Source organism: Haemaphysalis longicornis, unplaced genomic scaffold (assembly GCF_048455015.1).
Source record: "Haemaphysalis longicornis isolate Haplotype H1 unplaced genomic scaffold, Haemaphysalis longicornis Haplotype H1 scaffold_5, whole genome shotgun sequence".
NCBI classification, from domain to species: Eukaryota; Metazoa; Arthropoda; class Arachnida; order Ixodida; family Ixodidae; genus Haemaphysalis; species Haemaphysalis longicornis.
This window is the reverse complement of record NW_027526385.1, coordinates 5,973,057-5,993,118: the sequence shown is the minus strand read 5'-3', so window position 1 is coordinate 5,993,118 and position 20,062 is coordinate 5,973,057. Positions and strand designations below refer to the sequence as shown.

Genomic DNA, 20,062 nt, shown 5'->3' with positions numbered 1-20,062 from the left:
GTTGTAATTTCGTGACACAATTGATATTATTTTACGTTCGAGACTTGTGCTTGCGCCGCCGTGTGTGGAAACGAACGCTAAACCACTGCGGAGGATTGCCACGTAAAACCCAGTTTCTGTAGTAGATGGTAAAAATTAACGTTGTTAATTTGCATTCGTTCAACCTTTTCTTTTTAATTTTAACATTCATGTGAACAACCCTACTACTTTAAGTGTTATCAAAGCGCTTTGCTTTCACTTCACCTAAAGGTGCAAGACGCTGCTGCTTTTAGTCCATCCTCCTCCCCCCCCCCTCCCGAGCAAAGCATCCGAGAAAAAAAAAAACGAAAAACCAGGTTTAGTCTAGATTAAGCGCGTCTGCATTCCGTTTTAATTATTTTCTCAGTCAATCTCGTATTCGTCGCATTCGGTGTCGGTTCTACTTAAAACTAACAAACCAACGATCGCACTTACGGTGGCGTTACTTAAAGGAGGGGAAGGCTGAACCCCACCGGCTACCAGCCCCCTTGGTAGAGAGAGAGGGGTTTCACTTGTGGTCAACCATTGCGTCAACTGGACTTCGAAAACTTGAAGACGACTGTTGCCGCTCTCATCACACTAGCCTATTCATTTTAAGTGCGAATACTTTATAAGCGACCCCAAACCATCCACCGCCGGCGTCGGCGGCGTCGGCGTCCGCAGTGCTCCTCTATAAAGAAACAGCATCCGGCGCCAGGTTTCGATCCGCGGACTTTGCGGCCGCAGCGCGACGCTCTACCGACCAAGCCACGGACGCGACGTGATATCAGCGTTAATGACGCGCCTTATATCTTTAACGCATTGAAACTATGTCGTCAGCGGCGTGCGTTGGCGACTCAGCGCGTTATAGCGGCTTGATAACTGCGTGGTGTACACGTGATACTACAAACCCGATGGAAGAGATGGAAGAGAAGGCGGCGAGGCGGTGGGCTGCGGGGGCCGAGCGCAAGCGCCGCAAGCGGGCCGACAACCGTGCATTCGCACTTTCACATTCTCCCCCTCGGGAAATGCGGGGGAATTTTTTTTTTTTTGCTCCTTATAATGGGAGAAAGCAATGTATGCATGGGGTGTCCATGATATGCGCGACTTTAAGAGCTAATTCCCAATGGGGAGACTGAAGGCGAAGAAAGAGCGATTCCTGGAGTGGGGGCACCATCGGTATGACCGCGACGCGCGGAAGGGCGTAGCCAGCGAACGATAGTGGCCATTGTGTTCTCAGCGGCTTTTTGGGTGGCTTTTTGTTGCAAATTATAGAGGTTTCGCGAGCTCCTGGTGAATGTAAAGCTTTTTACTGTATCACTGCGGTGAGGCTTCGGAGAGCGTGAACTCCGCCACCCCTGTAGGATTTTCAGGGGAAACCGAAAATAATATGACTGAAAAAGAAATCTGGTCAGGATTCGAGCGTGCAGGCGGAGTAAGGGGGGGGGGGGCTAGGACAAAGAATTAAGATGTGGTGAATGTAGGCATGTAAACATAAAACGAAGGTCGGTTTTCCCGAACAGGATGGGTGCAATTTGTATGCACAACCCGTACGGGCTTAATAAACATTTAGGATATTAGAAGCTGCGGCTGTTTTCAAAAAGGGCCGTTCTTCCTCCACGGCAATATCCTAGACCAGTGTTCGCAAATTCATTTTAGCAAGGCAGCCCAGTCTACGTAATACCCTTCATAAGGTTTTCTGGATTCTGCGGGGCTAGCTAGTGTTTGTTACGTTTTGGATATTGAGAGTGTGCATGTAATTTATGTACTTTGAGGTTGTGTAATTTGAAAAAATTCAAAAAAGGTGTCGCACCATCGTAAACACCGGTTAATTGTCTTGGCAAAAAAAAGAGCGAATATAAATTAACAACCTGTCGTAAATGAAAAAAAGAACATGCGCTAAAGAATTCAATCGGCTGCGTAACAGGTGTCCCCAGGAATAGGTATTAAACAAAAATATATAAACGCAGAATTTCTAAAAAAAAATTAAAAATAAATTCACCGCTCCAGATTGTTGTCCATAACCCAGGTTAAGTGGAAATAAAAATACAACGGCTGTCGCAAACAGGCAAGCACCGGATAATTTGGTCGCCGAAAAGTTTGCGCACCGAAATGTCCGTACACCGATATGTCCGTACACCGAAATTTCCGCACCGAATCATCCTCATCCTACACCGAAATCTCCTAGAGCCGTCTGGAGTTTGTCCGGTGCTCCCTGAAAAAAATTCGCCTAGGAGATTTCCTTTTGATTATCTTTATCTCCAGATAATCTGCCGGAGGTGTTGATATTCGTACAATATACGTAGTTCTAAGTGAGTTTTAAATTTCTCACCGAATTTTGCCCCAGGATAATTGGACACTGTATTTTAATTTAAAAACCTAATTGTAACGTTAATGTAACGACACGTTCCAATTTTCGAAGTGGAACTGGAACGCGTTCCTTTCGCAATAAAGGAACTTGTAACGGGAACTCGTTTCAAAATTGGAAAGGAATGAGGAACGAGCTTTCGTTCCTATTTTGGAGGAACGTGTACAACACTGAATAAAAGCCAGTACCTGACGGACAAAGACCGGCTATTAGCATCGACCGGAGCTATCAATACACGCTGCAGATCGTCTCTCTATGGCACGTGAGCTGTATAATGATGGAGCAAAGGATTTCAAATGCGCGCCGTTTTGCGAAGACCTCCAGGATGGCCCCTTCACTTCTCGGGTGGCCTGACATCAGCACTCACTCTCATCAATTAATGTTTATTGTCCCTCTTTATGGTCTACGTCTGTAACAGGGAAACGAAAGGCCAGACTTCAATGCACTTTGAAAAGTTGGCTGAACTTGTAGTACATGTTTCTTGCAACACTTTTTGGGCTGTTTCCAGTGTTGTACTGAAGTCTGTGGTGTTTGCTTTTAACGCAGATGGCGTAAAAAGACGTTTTCTACTTCAAAGAACTTGGAATCGATGGTCCCAAGCCGAACCTTCTTTGGGGAAACCTGGCAGAATACCATCTGAAGGTGACGCCATCTCCACTGTACCCGCTGCGTGGCTTATGAAGCGTAATTCAAATGAAACAATCCAATCACTGCGTGCACGTTCACAATACGTAGGAAAACCACGTTCAATTATACTATATCTTACACGGAGGTAACGTTTGTTAGTCAATTTTAGCTCAATACCATGCTAAGAATTTTTCCTTAAATGTTCTTATCAAGCGGCACGTCTGTAGTCATATGCGTGTTTGCGCTGTACTTAAATGTTCCTTAGCGGTATTTGCCTCCTTGTGCGCCACACTCAGCTTGTAACTGCCGCCTCAGTAAAGACGTTTAGTAAAAAATATATTCCTGCTAATCACGTAAAAACACACCAAGCTTTATTCTTCCGTTCTGCTTACGTTAGCATAAAAATCATCAACCAAATTCAGAAATTTTTTTTGCGTGTTCTTTGTCGTTCGTGTAAGATAATAATATTTTTATTACCGCCCAATATTTTTACGTAGTTGTTTCATATTCACACAATTTGTCTAATTTTTATTTCTGCAGTGTCACTGGTATATAGATTTGTCCTGTCAGATTGGTGATAAACGTTTCATTCAGTACCTTGTATGTAAGGCAATGAAGGATTCAAAGTGACCCCAGCAAAACAAAATGTTATTTACAGGGGCACGTAAAGGTACTGACAGAATGGTGTGACAAGTACGGCGACGTGTTTGGGTAAGTACTGGTTTGTCTGTGGCCTCGTTTCATTATGTTAATGGCAGCTTACTTTGGCATGCACTACAAGTACTCTGGAGCACACAACTTTTAGCTGCAAATTCACTGAATCAAATTCATCTTCGTGATATATAAGCGCCTAGTAAAGGAGTCTTGATACACTCCGCCGGTATCGCCATCACCTGACTGATGGGTGGATTGAGATCCATTGTCGAGTAGCCTATCCTAAATCCGGCCTGTCAGCTCCGTTATTCGAAGACAAGTTGACTCCGTTGAACAATTGAATAACTCACTGTTTTCGGCGATAACTTCCCGGTTTCTTTTATAGTTGTCTTCTATCTACAGCAACTGCTGACTGTCATATTCGTTGTTAAATTGCCATTAGGTGTGCCTATGCTACCTTCACTTTCTCCGATAAAGACGACGAATTTTTTGTGAAGCGTTATTCTAACTCCTGCACCCTGCCTCACCGTGGCTGAAAATTTGCGTTTCTCCGTTTACTTACTTTTGTTCCTTCTACTCCTCAGACCTAGCCTTTGGATTGCTTCAATTGCTTGGATCATCGTCACGTTTTCATGCCTTTGATCTTGCAACCGCCACGATGGCTTTTTTCGGGGGAGTTAAAATGAAGCTGATTTCATTTTTTTTTAGCGGTAGAGGTTGTCCGTATTCATTCCTGATCACTCTGTTTGCCAAACAGTTTACTCGTTATACTCAGGAAGCATCACCAACGAGAGCATCACCTCGGCTATTCTAAGTACTTACTCCAACCCCTCATGCTGCACGTTCGCCGATCTGCCTCCCTACGTTTTGCCTGAAGTGGTAATGTTAGTCATTGAGGATTCCACCTCCTCGACAAACTGTCAACAAACGCATCCTCGCAGCTCCTGACTAGACTTGCACTGTTTTGACTTGTACTTGCTCTTTACCTTGATGTCAACTGCCGCAACCCCCTTGCAAATGTTGTACAAAATCCTCCACACGTGGACCAAGAATCCTACCTAAGCTGCTTTCTTTCTCAATGCCCGTGGTAGGGTATAACGTGGCCCCTATGTAACACCTTAAAACCTTTCCCTGTTTTTTTGAGCCTCCCTTAACACTAATATGTGCCAGTCAGTTGCCGGGAGATCCCCTACAAGCACAGCTGAGCTGGCCTTATTTGGCAGAGTACTGGTGTTAAAAAGTTCAGGTTTAAATCCTAGTGACGGTCTGTCCGGAGTCATGAGGTTACGGCTAGCCTTAGCTGTATCGCTGACTTTGCTGCCACCTTGGTCACATGTTTTAAATAGCTGCGGGGACCCAGAACCGTGATTTCAGTCAACGGATCATTGAGAGAGGGAGTCTGCGGTTTAATACGGTACAAGGACTGTCAGGTCTTGCGCTGGTTAGAAAGTGACATTTGTGTACCAGTGGCGCTCCTAGTTTGGTTGCATCTGCGTTGTGTAGCCTCACATTCGAGGATGATATTTACTACCGGACCGGGCAGCGCTACAAACCGTTCATGCAATCTCACCCTGGGTGCCCTCAAGAATCTGTGTTCTAATTAGTATTCGAAACTTGAGATAATGCATGATGAATTAGACAATATTTTTACAGAGAAATGGGAATCTTGCTGCCGAGAATTGTAATTAATGTATCGTGTGGGCACATTTTGATCAAATATACAAACTTCCGGTGGTTTAGAGGCAGAAATACTAATTATTTACCGCATGGGCACTTTTTTATCAAACCCGAACTTCCGCTTTTTTTTAGAGTGAAACTTCCATCGAAGCTCGAGGTATTTTGAGTTAATCGTTGGTATTGGTTTCTTTTTGGTCTTTTGACTGACAGATTTTACAATGGCGATGTACCGACTCTGGTCATCAAGGACCTAGACTTCCTGACGTACGTTTTTGTGAAAAATTTTCAAGACTTCACAAGCCGAGGCGTAAGTTTTACAGCAACTCTCACTCAACATTTGCACATGCAAGTTATCAGAAATATGAACCTTGCCCGTCTGCTGGAAACATTGTGTGGTTAAAGCTATTCAGGCTATACGCTTGCCTGCTGAATTGACGGGCCGAATATGCTTACTTAACTATCATGGTTTAATTTACCCCTTTCTTTCAATCCCTCTAGTTGACATGGGATAATTCCAACTCACTCAGAGAACACAATGCCGCACGTGTACTGCAAATGGGCCATGAAAACGATGTACAAATTCGTTTAACTTGATAGAACCAGCGCTCGCGTGTTGGAACCTGTGTGTGTATACACAAAGAACTAGCATATTCATGTTCACTGTATGCTTCCGACAATTGCTCCCATAGAGGTCTAAAACTGCACGAAAAATGCACTGTCCTCCGACCATAAGGCTTCACCAAAGTTTTCATTTCCCTGACCTTCCCTACTTGCTTTCACGGGAGGCACTGAGACTACGTTCAGAGAAGCTAGGGAAAGCATACTTCAGATCTTACTAGCTAGGGCACATTTCTAGAGAAAGGAAAAGTGTAAAATCCAACGGAGCAACACAGATCGCTCGTTTACACAGAGAGTAAAAATTACCTTGAAGCTTGTAGAGAATCCGTACTTAAGTTTCCTTGACTCGTGGCCAGGTGACGATGCGAACCGATGAGGAGCACACCTTCCTGGGGCAAAGCCTACTGCACGCCCGAGGTCTGCAGTGGAAGAGAACGCGTAGCTGTGTCTCCTACGCCTTCACTGCAAACAAGTTCAAGCAGGTGAGTGTGATGCCCAGCTCCTGGCTTTTCCGTGAAAGTGGAGCAGCATCTTTACCAGCGTTTGGCAACACGTAGAAAAGCAAAGCCATAGTAAATGAGAAAACGTGGAATGGTTACTGTTTGGCATACCATAGCTCATATTTCAAACGCGCCATTATGTGACACAAGTGGCGCCTCCGCAGGATCTATGAAGAAGTGTCGGTAACTGTTTTGCTGCTTTGAAAATGCTCTCGCAGATGATCCCGTACATGAGCCAGGTGGCCGACATCTTTGTGGAGATCTTGGGAGAGAAGGCGGACGCAGGCAAAGAGTATCCCATGCTGCGCCTCTTCCAAGGCCTCACCATGGACGACGTGGGCCGGGCCGCCTTCGGCTTTGACTGCACCTTCCAGCGCGAGCTTTCCCATCCCTTCCTCAAGACCGCGCAGAGCGTGCTGCCGGGCGTCATGACGGGACCCTTGCACATGTTCGCCCGTGAGTGTCGTTAGCTTCCCTGCAGGCCTTCTGATGGTCCTCGTCTACTAGTGGCAGCGCCATCGAAGGCTTTCAGCGGCAATTCTCAACAAATCTGTGATTTTGCACCTTGTAAGACATTCCGGAATGTCAAATTTATGTACAGAGAGCCAATTCGGAGCGAGATTAGGATACCGTTAGTGTTGAGCTTGTAACGTGGAAAATGTACACCGAAAATCTCCCACCTATAACTTTCACCCGTGCTAACGATGGGACACGAAGGGTTTTTTTTGAAAATTTCAAATGAGAGAACACAGTACTATACCTCGATACTGCGATTATTGGAAAGATCAATTACTTCTCGGGTTACATCAACAGGACTTTCGGTGCGTGCTCTTTCCGGCAGGAGAAAAAGCCATATTTTGCATTTTCATAGAAGTAAGTAACCTTTAAACACAAGGTGTAAACCAAGAATATTTCACTCGCTATGCGTAGTGACAAAAGAACCCGCTATTGCGTGCCATATCATCGCTTTCAAATTAGTCCGTGGTTCTCACAGCCCTCATGTTTGCGAACAATAATATACGTTAACTGAAGGGACTTGCAACAGGTGCAAGAGAGGCTCAAGGCATGTGAATTATCCAGTAGTACTACTGCAGCACCAACGACACGGGCATAGTGTTGCGTCTTGTAGCGAGTTGTAGCGACCGCAGTCTGCTGGTAGCGGGGCCGGTCGCCGTCGCTTCGTCGAGCCAGGACTAGGGGAGAGCTTAGAGCAAACTCAACGGGTTTATTTACATTTTTACAGTGAGTTGTCGAGATGAAGACAGAAGACAGATCTTGGCGGGCCGCAGCACGCCCTTTTTGTTGACCCCCGATCCCTAGTTCCCTAAGTTGGGGATCCCCATACAAAACAATGCGGACCAATGGTGAGGTGTAAGTTCCTCGCTGTGAAGCACCGCCCTCGGGTAGGGACACGCCTTTCAGGTATGTCGACAGATGCACGGCACACACACACACACACACCCTTGCCACTCGTCAGGAGCATCTAGTCGGTGTTGCTGTAGTAGAGGGGAAGAACGGAAGACGCGCGAGCGCCTCGTATCTTTTTGGTGTCCGCCGCGCGCTGCGTTCCCACGGTGGGGTTCTCACATATACTTCCCAGGGAGCTAACAAGGTTCGTGGAATCACTCGGAAGGGTTAATGGCTTGACCATTGCCACTGCCTTCTTCGCTGTGCTGCCGCCGCCACTGGGTCCCATTGTCCGGTCGTCGCCGTCTGGGCTTTCACGCGCACACGCGTTCAGTTGCTTAGGCCGGGGGACGAGCGGCGGCTCCTTAATCCCTTTTGGGCAACAACACTAAACACCGCTCAAAAGCCGCTGTCAATTAGTGGCCGCCGCCGCGGTGTCGGCTTCCTTTCGTTTCCGTCGACAAGCGGTGGGGAGGTCGACCGGCGGGTGACTGACCCGCGCAAACATGGCGCCGGTGAGTCATAACAGCTCCTCCGCCGACGGGAAGATCTCGGACGTCGTGTAGTATCAGCTGCTCGACGGGAGAGATCACAGTAGCAGCATTCTTTCAGCACCATTGAAACCACAAAGACCAACCTCCCGAACCAGCAAGAGCCAGCAATGAGTTTTCGGCATCCAGGCTGCTCTTTCAAAGGTGCTACAATGCACCTACGCTTTTCAATTTTTTTTTTCATATGGCAACCACACCAATACTCTTGCTCACAGCTAAAAGCTTAGACTGAGTTACTCACAACACTACTCAAAATCACTACATAAAAACGTTCCTCAACTGAAAACAAAAGAAAGCAAAAGCGAAAAAGCTAAAAGGCTCTGCTTAATGTGTCAACATTGGCGTTGGCGGAACTCTTCTTATACTTCACAGTGAAGTTAAGCTCCTGAAGCGCAAGGCTCCAGCGTAGTAGTCGCGGATTCTTTCCCGACATTTGCGACAGCAACGTCAGTGGTCAGTGACGAAGACAAAAGAAGTTCCGTAAAGGTAGCAGGCCAATTTTTGGGTGGCCCACACAATGCAGGCACATTCTTTTTCTGACGCACTGTAGGCCTCCTCGCGAACCGAGAGTTTCCTGCTGGCGTACAGCACAGGGTTCTCGTTCCTGTTCTCATCCTCCTGGCAGAGTACTACTCCTAAGCCTCTGTTGCGGGCATCGCATTGCACAGTAAAGGGACGATCATAGTTCGGTGCATGCCGTACGGGCGAGTTTACAAGAGCCGTTTTGAGGCCTTGGAAAGCATCCTCCATTTCTGGTTGCGGGAATTCGCTAACCGCCTCTCCTTTCAACTCGTCAGGTCGCCTCCTGCCCTGCCCTACCACGCGCCCTAGGTACCGTACTTCGGCGCGAGCTAGCTGGCAGTTAGCCGGCTTCGCTGTCAGTCCAGCGTGTGTCAAACGTCTAAGGACATCGCTAAGATGGTACAGGTGGTCTTCCCATGTATTGTAGTACATAGCAAGGTCGACTAAGTAGGGAACAGCGTATTCTTCAGCCCCCTGCAGAACTCGGTTCATCAGCCTTATCCCGCACTTCTCCAGGAAGCCCGCAGTCAGAACGCTGCTGAACACTGAACCCTGGTAGCACTGTATCTCCTTAGGTAAGGCCACTCTAGAAAGAATAGACAGTAGTGCGTTGACTACTTCTACCGAGCTCTGCTCCTTCATTGGGATCGCCTCTGGAAATTTGGCTGGTGGACAATCAGCGGTAAGCAAATACCGGTAGCCTGATTTTGTCGCTGGGAGTGGTCCCACAACGTCTATTACCAGCCGGGGAAAGGGCCCTGAAATGAGCGGAAGGAGCTCAAGTGGCGCCTTTCCCTTCTCGTGCGGTTTTCCCACTCTCTGACAGGTTTCACACGCTCTTACGTGGTTCTCAACCTCGGTGAAGCATCCTGGCCAATAAAACTCCGTTAGGAGCCTATCTTTGCTCTTCCGAGCTCCTAAATGCCCCAACCGACCAACTCCGTGACAGAGATCAACAATGGAATGCCGATACTTAGTCGGAACTACAATCTGGTCAAACGTGCGACCTTTTGCATCCTGGTAGTGGCGGTACAAGATGCCGTTTTTGACGGGGAAACTGACATTCTTCCTCGCCACCCCTTCCCTGACGGTGTTCCAAATCTCCTTAAGGCTGGGATCGCTTTTCTGCTGCTCGATGAGCTCGTCTCCTGTCACTTTCCCCTGTACATTGCCTAGTGATTTGGATACAGGCAACACGAGCAGCCCCTCTTCCGATTCCCCTTCAGCTATATCAGCGCGAGTCTCCTCCTCTGACCCCTCTCTCTTTTTTTCAGTAGACGACGGGATAGTAGACTCCGCTGTGCTGACTCCAGCTGGTGTTGCTGTACTTCGGGTGAAACTCGGTTCTTTCCGCTCTAGTTCGGCTGCTGGCGTGCGTGCTTTAGCTCTAGTCAAGGCTTGGACTGTTCCCTCCTGAAAACTTTTCCCTTGTTCTCTAAGCAGACGGTCGGTCTGATTCGAGAACAAGTAGGAGTACTGCGAGGGCAGCTTGTCTGACACCGCCGCTTCCGTCTCTACTTCTCCGAACGGCCCAGTGATGACTACTCGAGCTACCGGGAGACAAATGCTTCCCTCTTGCAAAACCGGTTTAATCCATGCGCACTTGTCGTTGTAATCTGCTTGTGCCACATAGTCCGGGTGCACCAGATCAATGGTTGCCCCACTGTCTCGTAAGACGCGGCATGGCTTTCCGTTCACGGTTAGATTAAAAAGGTACAGACTAAGTAGCTCCTCGCTAGTAGCAGAGTCACAAGTATACGAAAGGGCTGGCCTGGGCCTACGACATCCTATGACAATGTGACCGACCTCCTTGCATTTGTAGCAGGTAGGTGGTTGCCTAGCGTCAAAAGGACTCTTTTTGGGAGAACTATCCGAAGCCTTTCCCTCCTGTTTGTTTTGTGATCCTTGACTACTTGCAGCGAAGTCCGCCTTTTTCTGTGCCGTCATACCTGCGCCAGCCCCCTGCTTCGCCGTCCAAGGTTTTCCTTTATCTCCCGCTTTTGCGGGAGGAACCTCGTCCCTTTCTCCCCGGCGTGACGCGTACTCATCAGCCAAGTCGGCAGCTGCCTGCACTGTTACTACTCCGGCCCTATCTTGGATCCAGAGCTTCATTGGCTCGGAAAGCTTAGAAAAAAACTGTTCCAGAGCCACTACCTCAAGAGCCTTTTCGAAGTTCCCAAAAGCGCTGGCTCCCTTCATCCATTCTACCAAGTTTACCTTCAACTCGTAGGCAAACTCAGAATACGTGCTGCCCTGCTTCTTGCCAAGATTGCGAAACCGCTGCCGGAACGCATCTGACGAAAGTCGGAACCTCTTTAGAAGGCTATCCTTCACTTTGTCATAATCGTCCGCATCCTCCATCGGAAGCCGCGCGATCACATCCGCTGCTTCACATGGCAGCAAACTTAGCAAGTTTCGAGCCCATGTGCTACGGCCAAGCTTCGCTTTTTCACAGGTTCTCTCGAAGTTCACAAGAAAGAGGCCCACATCTTGCCCTAGTTTGAAGGGTTGCATTAGCTTAGATAAATCACAAAGATTTTGTCTTCCTGCTACCTCTACTCCTTGAACCTCAGCCATCTTCCTCACTTCCACTTCCAGGCGCAGCTGTTCTACTTCCAGTTCTTTTTGCTTTAGCTGGCACTCCTGTTGCTCCCGCTTTTGCTCGCGCTCCTGTTCCTGTTGCTTTTGAATCTCATTCCACGTTTCTGTAATATCTTCACTGGTGAGATTCAAGCCCTCGATAGCGCGAACAATTTCGTCCTTCTTCATCCCCGAATCTACTTCTGCTCCCAGCTCCTCCCCCAGAATCAGCAGCTGATTCTTCAACAAACGCTTCCAATCCATGACAGAGAACTAGTGTGGTGCGGCTCACTATCTACCCAGAAGTTCCGGAAACAACTGCTTCTGTGGTAGCCTCTACCAGCGAAAAGATTGCACTTCTATCTTATCAGCCTGGCAACCAAAAAACCAAAGCCAGCACTCACCAGTTCACAGCTGTCAGTCTCCGTGATCTTGGCGTGTTGATCATTCTCCGTCCTCCAGGCTCAGATCCAACCGCTTGCCATCCAGTTGTTGCGTCTTGTAGCGAGTTGTAGCGACCGCAGTCTGCTGGTAGCGGGGCCGGTCGCCGTCGCTTCGTCGAGCCAGGACTAGGGGAGAGCTTAGAGCAAACTCAACGGGTTTATTTACATTTTTACAGTGAGCTGTCGAGATGAAGACAGAAGACAGATCTTGGCGGGCCGCAGCACGCCCTTTTTGTTGACCCCCGATCCCTAGTTCCCTAGGTTGGGGATCCCCATACAAAACAATGCGGACCAATGGTGAGGTGTAAGTTCCTCGCTGTGAAGCACCGCCCTCGGGTAGGGACACGCCTTTCAGGTATGTCGACAGATGCACGGCACACACACACACACACACACCCTTGCCACTCGTCAGGAGCATCTAGTCGGTGTTGCTGTAGTAGAGGGGAAGAACGGAAGACGCGCGAGCGCTTCGTATCTTTTTGGTGTCCGCCGCGCGCTGCGTTCCCACGGTGGGGTTCTCACACATACTTCCCAGGGAGCTAACAAGGTTCGTGGAATCACTCGGAAGGGTTAATGGCTTGACCATTGCCACTGCCTTCTTCGCTGTGCTGCCGCCGCCACTGGGTCCCATTGTCCGGTCGTCGCCGTCTGGGCTTTCACGCGCACACGCGTTCAGTTGCTTAGGCCGGGGGACGAGCGGCGGCTCCTTAATCCCTTTTGGGCAACAACACTAAACACCGCTCAAAAGCCGCTGTCAATCAGTGGCCGCCGCCGCGGTGTCGGCTTCCTTTCGTTTCCGTCGACAAGCGGTGGGGAGGTCGACCGGCGGGTGACTGACCCGCGCAAACATGGCGCCGGTGAGTCATAACAATAGCTTGGAAATCAGTATTACTCAATAGTCATACTCCAATGCAGAAACCAGCTGATTTTCCTCATTCAAGCTTTCAGTTTCAAAAAATTACCTCTAAAAATGCCTAGTGGACATTGCTTCCAAGTAGCTTAGAATGAAGCAGAACAGAAGAAAAAAAAATATTTTTTATTGTCGTACTGTCTCCGGTCATGACTCCATGACGCATGTGCATTTCGTTTGTCGCGTGTCTTTTGTCGCCTTTATTTTTCTAACCTCGATTTTATAGAAGTAGTGTGTGAACCCCACTTATCGTTCTTTAGACTCTACAACTACACTCGGCAAACTCGTGGCGCCAGTTCTGTGGGTGAACGAGAAAATCGGTGCATACACTTACGACATCTTCAACAAGCATACATCGAAAGTGGTCCAACTTCGCATGAACAATCCGGATGTAAGTGTTCCTTTCGTGTGTGAATCGCTTTACATAACATTGGTCCCCATTCTGAATAAAGAATTTCAGCTATATGGCCTCTCGGCAAAAAGTTATCTTTGATTTTCTAACAAGTTTTTTTATGTGTGTTTGTACCTCAAATAACAGTAAAAGGAAGCATTCTGAACAATCAGAACTCATTTATGTAAGTACGCAGGCTGTACCTTTTTTTCAGGCGTAAATCAGAATACCTCACAGCCAAAGCAAATTGTGTCTTCCATTTAGAGGACGCAGGCTTTTTCTTCGAGGAGCCATGTACTGCCTTCGCGTCAAAACAATAATTTAGGTATCAGCATAACTTGTACCACTTGGGGATATTTAACTGGTGCCGAAATCTCGATACACTGGCATTTTTTTTTTAACTTCGCCTCTCTATGAAAAACAGACGAACTAGCCGAATATCGAACCTGTGGCCTCGTGCGAGTAGTAAAACAGCTTGCAGAGTTCTATGATTGTATTCTACACAATTTCTCGCGGTTCTGTACGATTTCTTTGGTAGATTCTCCGAAGCCATAAGGGTACATGCTCACGTACTTGCAGGCGCGGAAACCAGATATGCTGCAGACCATGCTTGACGTGGAAAGTGAAGAAGGAGAACTGCCGGAGGCACCACAACTTTTGGATGGTGCGTCTTAAATCTTGTTTTACTGGGCTGGCACCAGTACAGTCCTTTTGCTAAAAGCCACCCCTGTTGTGTGCGTGAAGTCCCGGGGAAAAGACCCAAGTGGGTAGAGTTGCGAGGAAGCTCAAGAGAAACAATGGGTGCTGAGAAAGGTGAGGTGGAGATAGTAAGGTAAATCCAGTCCGTTAACCCTAATGTGTCACACAGCCGTAGTCGTACTTCAAGCGTGAACTCATCTTATCTTTTGGAAGGCTCACCCGTAACTAATGTTTTCTGATATTCTAAATCTAATTTTTGTTTTGAACCCACCATTCGCTGTCTCTTTGCAAGGCATGTTTCAGCTTAGGCATTGCAGCAGAAATTAAATAATCTGTTCCTTGAAACTCAGCAGCATTCCCTGGTGGGCAGCTATATTATGAACACTTAGACTGAGTAATGGTAACTTTCGGATGTGAAATAAAACGTTTACAAATATGTGTACGTAACTCCCATATCTTCAGTGAAGAGACGAGATAAGCGACGCAATTCATTTCATTGCCTTTTGATGAACTCTAAACCTTCAGATCGAGAGCAAGAAACGATTCAACAACGCAGTAACTTAGGCACGCAGTAGTTAACCGCAGCCGACTACCCCGTGTGCTGAGACACAGTGTTGCTTATCCAAAAAGGGGCGGCTTTGTTTCAATTGAAGAATGGCGCTGTCTTATGGTGTCTAGTCAACGACACGTTACCACAGTGTTACGCCGGTCTGCTGTTTGGCCATGGCGCCTACACAGCAGTCTGAATCAGGTGCATTAGGCGTGTTACGGGCTCGACAGCTGGGTGCTAGCTGATAATTTACCGGTATGCGGATACCATGCCGTCCTATCATCAGCAAGTATATTCATCCCGAAACTTGTTTCCCGTTGATGTGTTCCTGATGAACTTGCAGACCGTTGATGTGTTCTTGATGAACTTGCAAGGCACTAAGTTGTCGTTATTTGTTGCAGCGGATGCCAAGCTATTCAAAAGAATGAGTCCCGAGGAGGTCGGCATCAACACAACGGTTCTTTTTATTGCTGGGTGAGCTTGAAAAACGTAAAATATGTTCGCATTAGCCGTGCACTTTACGTCCGCGTTCATAATACTGTTAGGAGTAATTACTTCTTGATCTAGAAATAGCCACTGACATAGGACATGTTCTCTATGTTTATTGAACTATTATCAGACAGGCAATGCTCGTTGTCGCTTAATTTGAGAAGGTTTGCTAAAATATTTGCGTTCATTGCTGTAGAGCAAACAGCGATGAACATAGTGACGCTACGTTCAAATCCGCGTTGTTTGCTTTGAAACATTTTCTTCCAACAGCGTACTGACCAAAATACTGATACGTGTCACCCTGTTTTGTGTGAAACATTTCAGCTTCGAGACAACTGCTACGGGACTGAGCTATCTCGCCTACGTTCTAGCCAAATACCCAGATGTTCAAGAGAAAGTTCGAGAAGAAGTGTTGAGCGTTATCAGCCGTTACGTGAGATTCCACTTTTTTATCTCCTTTTCAGTTAGTACAAAGGCTAAAATAGGCTTTCGAACTGAAAGATGAGAACTTTCAATTCGCCTTTTAGGATTAATATTCTACAGCAATAGTTATTCTTTAGCAAGGCGACAAGTTCAAGCAGTCTTAATAGATTTTCCTTCAGCTCGCACTTCCGTATTTGATAGCACCTGACCTTTCATCTCCATTTCAGTATGCGGTTATGCTTATTCCTTGTAATGTATTGATTTATAGCAGTGCTGTTCTTGATAGAAATCTCAGCATCGCAACCGCTGTGCTTGTGTTTATGAAGCTTAGTTTAAAAACTTGATATCCAAATAAAAGACATATGAATGTCTTCTCTTAAACGCCGTAGAGGTAGAGTGTACGATGCAACTTTTCCCGATTGCCTAACGCTTATTCTCAGTATGAAGCGGGGAAAGTAAATGTTATTTCTCCACAGTTTTTTTCGAAAGTAAATTTTATAATATTGCTGCTAGGCATTGTTATTTACAGCATTGTGCGTAGTATGCGACCGCAGAATACAGGCTTTTTACTGCTGGCAATGCCACTGAAGCAGTTTTTTGGCCAATATGGTATGCGAAACCAGGCATTTAAGTGGTCTGAAATACTCCGCAGCCTCCCAGAAAGGTGCCTCTGATAGCGCATGAATATGTTCGTCGAGCTGAATACTAACTTTGAGTTGCTATGTGAACCAAGTGTACACCCCACCAAAAGGCTAAAGAAGAGAGCACACAATAAATGCCCTGTCTGTGGGTGGGGTTGGCAAAATATTTTGCTTATAGCAAGTTGGTTCTGCCTAACTGGGAATGTGAAGTTGTTCAGCGTAGCTTCTACAAAATTGAAAGCAAACCGGTGAGAAAAGTATACCGGTAGAGTCATCTGCTTCAAGCCAATACGTATACATGGCTCATAGCGATGGTCGGATTGTATTTCTTGTTTTAGAGCCGGCACATTAGGGCGTACCGCATAAAATATTGCCCTTGGAGAATCATTATAATGGGGACACTCATTGCCGTGAGTGGCTCCATGGTCCATCCTACCGTTCCTTGCTAAACTACATCCCGCACACTAAACAAGCTTCCTCGTACTCGAACTGACTTTCTATCCACTAAGCCTTGACAGTATGAAACAAACGCAACACAGCATTATAATAACAAAACTTAGCGCCAAATCACACGGCTGTGGGTAACATCAGCTTCAGTTGATCTAGTGCCATTTTTTATTTTTGTAAAATCGTTTGGCTAAATCTTTGTGCCTCCATGTAGGGAAAACTGGACTACACGGCCGTGACTCAAGGATTGAAGTATCTGGCAAACGTCGTGGACGAAACCCTCCGCATATTTCCCCCTGTTGTGACGTGAGTTCTCAAGCAATTGTACAGCTTAGCGTATTAGAACGTAACAGCGGCGACACCGCACTTGCAAACACTGTTAAAGGCACAATCTCACACGCTCCGTCGGCTGCACAGGTTCTCGACGAGGAGTGCCGTGAATGACTTCGAATACAACGGGGTCAAGTACAAGGCCGGTACAAGCATCTTGTCGCCCACAGTTCAGGTTCACATGGACCCGCGCATCTGGCCGGAGCCGGAAAAGTTTGATCCAGACAGGTGAGAGCCATCCCAGGCTAATTTTTTTTTACATGTTTATGACTACAGTGCAAGACCGCGTAGAAGACCTCTCACGCAAAAATTAAGTGAAATATGGTAACAGCCTCTCTTGGGTGCGCATTTTGTGTTAAGGATAACAGGAGCTCAATTTCATGGTGTTACTACACGTTGTGAACACATTGATTTTCGTAAAAGCTCCAATTTCACGCACAGGGCACATGTTACGGTCTGATTTATTCTAGTTTTCATCCGGAACAGCAGTTATCTGATTGTATTGCAACGACACACCAAAAAGTGTACAGCAAAAAAGAAACCTGTTGAAGTAGTTCACGCATTAAAACGGCTGCCGTTCCACCCTTAGAAACGTTCTTCCAACGTGGTATCGCCTATAGGCCTATATACTCTGCCTCATCAATAAATTGAGCGTGGACTAAGGGCTCTGCGAGCTGTATAAGCGCAACCCAACATCTTCTGTCTGGTTTAGGTAATTCACCTCTGGAATATACTTCGTGGTGATTCTATATACCCCGCACACAAAGCACTAACCCTTCGCATTCTGTGAGAACGATGTTCATCTTTATAATCACGAGTAGTGCTTCGTTGATGACAATTTAAAATAACCGAGGGCTCCTTTCATAGCTCGTGAGAAATAATTATGGGAGTAGGTGTCTCTCAACATTTTTATTATTAATATAGTTACGCCATTTGATAATAGAAGTATCACACCTCGCAAGCAGTGAAGAGAACGCCTTGTCGACAACCAGCGTGCATTTGCAGTTTTACTTTGCGTTAACTCTCACAAAAATAGAACAAATTTTGGAAACAAAAATGTTTATCTTACTCATTGTAGCTTCACTATATGTGTTACAATATAGCGGGCTTTGCTGCGGGTCTGCTGTTACACGGACTTCGAGATGAAAACACACTGTACCTTCACTGCAGGTTCTTGCCGGAGAACGTGGCTGCCAGGCCAACAATCGCCTACCAACCCTTCGGCGACGGACCAAGGAACTGCATTGGGAAGCGACTCGCCCTCCTCGAAATTATCTACACAGGAGCAAGAATGGTTGAAAAGTTTAGGTTGACATTGGGAGAGTCTCAAAAGGTAAGTGTACTCTTTTGTATGGCAGAAGAGTGCCCTTCTTTTCCGCGCAGTTGGTTAATCGCCATGCGACCAACGGCGTCTACAACTGCGCACCGAATTACGAACAGGATTCGAACCGCAGAGATCAACTCTAGATGGGCATTAGGGATGCATAAAGCGTGTTCAAGCAAGTGTTCCTTCTGCAAAACTACCCCACTCCCACTTTAACACTCTTTTGTGTAACAATAGAGCACCTCTGTGGCTAGAAAGCATCGGCGAACGCTTGGGTGGGGACAAGCCGCTTGGGAATAGGTATGGGCAGCACAGAGAGCCGTAGACGGCGGCCCAGAAACGCGTCGTGATTTTTCCTTCTTTGGATATAGTCTTTCTCCTGGCAATCTCAAAGGCCCACATGTTTTCGTAATTGCGCTAAATAGAGAGAGGATCGTATCGTGATTGCATCGTTGGTTCTTTGGGTGAAGAACATGAGAACTGCAAAGCCTCTAGTCCGGCATCGAATGGCGGTACGCCCTGACTATGGTTACAGGTCTTAAACAACAGCGCAAAAGACAAGGACTAGGAAAGAAGCACAGACAAGCGCTGACAAACAACTGAGCGAAATTTATTGCGGCTGGCTTATAAATACGCTTGTCACACATAAAAATACACAAACAAATACACGAAAAAAGTCCTAGTCCTTGTCTTTTGCGCTGTTGTTTAAGATCAAAATGAAACAACTGGCCCCAGTCGAGACGCTAATTCAGTTCATGGTTACAGGCTGTTCAGTAATTGGCGTGGATCTGTACCTGCTCAACCATCATATGCTTAGTAACAAGCACGCTCCTGCAGCTTCTTAACTGCGCCCTAATAACACTCCTGCCTCTGCTAACGAGCCCTTAACACCAGCTTCACGCTAAGAATTTGTGCAGGCTAACTTCTGCTGGTGGGGTCATGTGGTCAGACGTAAGCTCCTTAAAGCTTGCATCTGCCGTGTACTGAAGGTCGATCTAACAGCAGCCACAAAAAGGTTGCCGTATAGCCGACATAGACATTATTAATTTAATTGTATTCGTTCCCAAACTAAAACCCATATAAATTTCATGGCAGGGAAGTAGCGCGCAAGTAAGCGATGGTGGTGTAAAACTTAAACGACTGCTATCCTAGACAGCTTGCGTCTAATTTACTAAAACGGGATACCTAAAGCACTTGAGCTCGATCGGATATCGAACAATACACAATAAATATATGACGGCGTTCTGAAAGTAAAACCATAAAAGCGTTACAGACATGCTTCCGGAGTGAGGCAAGTTATATACAAAATGACCCATCCCAGCACTTAGCATGAACGGACGTCTCTAGCAGCCCTTTTTTCGTACCGATGTACAATTATATTATTTTTCTTGTTTTAGGATCGTATGATCATGGATTTCCACGCCATGGTCTCGTCACCTGGTGACGGTCCTTACATCATGTTCCACCGGCTTTGACGGTACCAGAGCTGGAAGACGGAGGAATGAGATAATACACACCGGCATCGTCGTCATATCATCTCTGGGAGCCGAGTTTCAAAGCACTCAACATCGAGAATAAATGTTTGATACATGTTTTGTATGCTGTGAATAAATAATCACTGCTGTTAGAAACCACTTTCTGCTGTTTATCGTATAATGAAGCTCGCCCACAGCTTTAGCGTAAGCATACACGACTAAAATTGCTGAGTGAGACACGAAATTAACGCTAACCGTTACGGTTCGAGCTTTACAAAATGCAGCGGTCACCACGGCTTGCAGGTGTAGAAACACGTTTTAGCACTCCGCCTTCGCAATGGTAGATCTAAGGAAGACTGCCTCCAGATGTTGCTACTGAGATGCACCCCCTTGAGTGGGCGAGTAGCGTTTCCTGCAAGGTCTGAGAACTTCTACGCAG

At 46.7% G+C, this 20,062-nt stretch overlaps 1 pseudogene across 1 annotated transcript in view; it reads left to right on the top strand.

The window, feature by feature from the left end:
* The window catches only part of LOC144137853 (cytochrome P450 3A5-like), a 21,222-nt pseudogene extending 1,479 nt beyond the window's left edge, over positions 1-19,743 (top strand). Inside the window, exons 2-14 of the transcript XR_013315749.1 lie at positions 2,912-3,007; positions 3,651-3,703; positions 5,534-5,630; positions 6,298-6,423; positions 6,660-6,897; positions 13,115-13,245; positions 13,825-13,909; positions 14,896-14,968; positions 15,308-15,416; positions 16,709-16,800; positions 16,912-17,052; positions 17,995-18,157; positions 19,546-19,743. The product of XR_013315749.1 is annotated as a cytochrome P450 3A5-like (transcript). The remainder of the gene's footprint in view (positions 1-2,911; positions 3,008-3,650; positions 3,704-5,533; positions 5,631-6,297; positions 6,424-6,659; positions 6,898-13,114; positions 13,246-13,824; positions 13,910-14,895; positions 14,969-15,307; positions 15,417-16,708; positions 16,801-16,911; positions 17,053-17,994; positions 18,158-19,545) is intronic.
* The last annotated feature ends 319 nt before the right edge of the window (positions 19,744-20,062 follow it).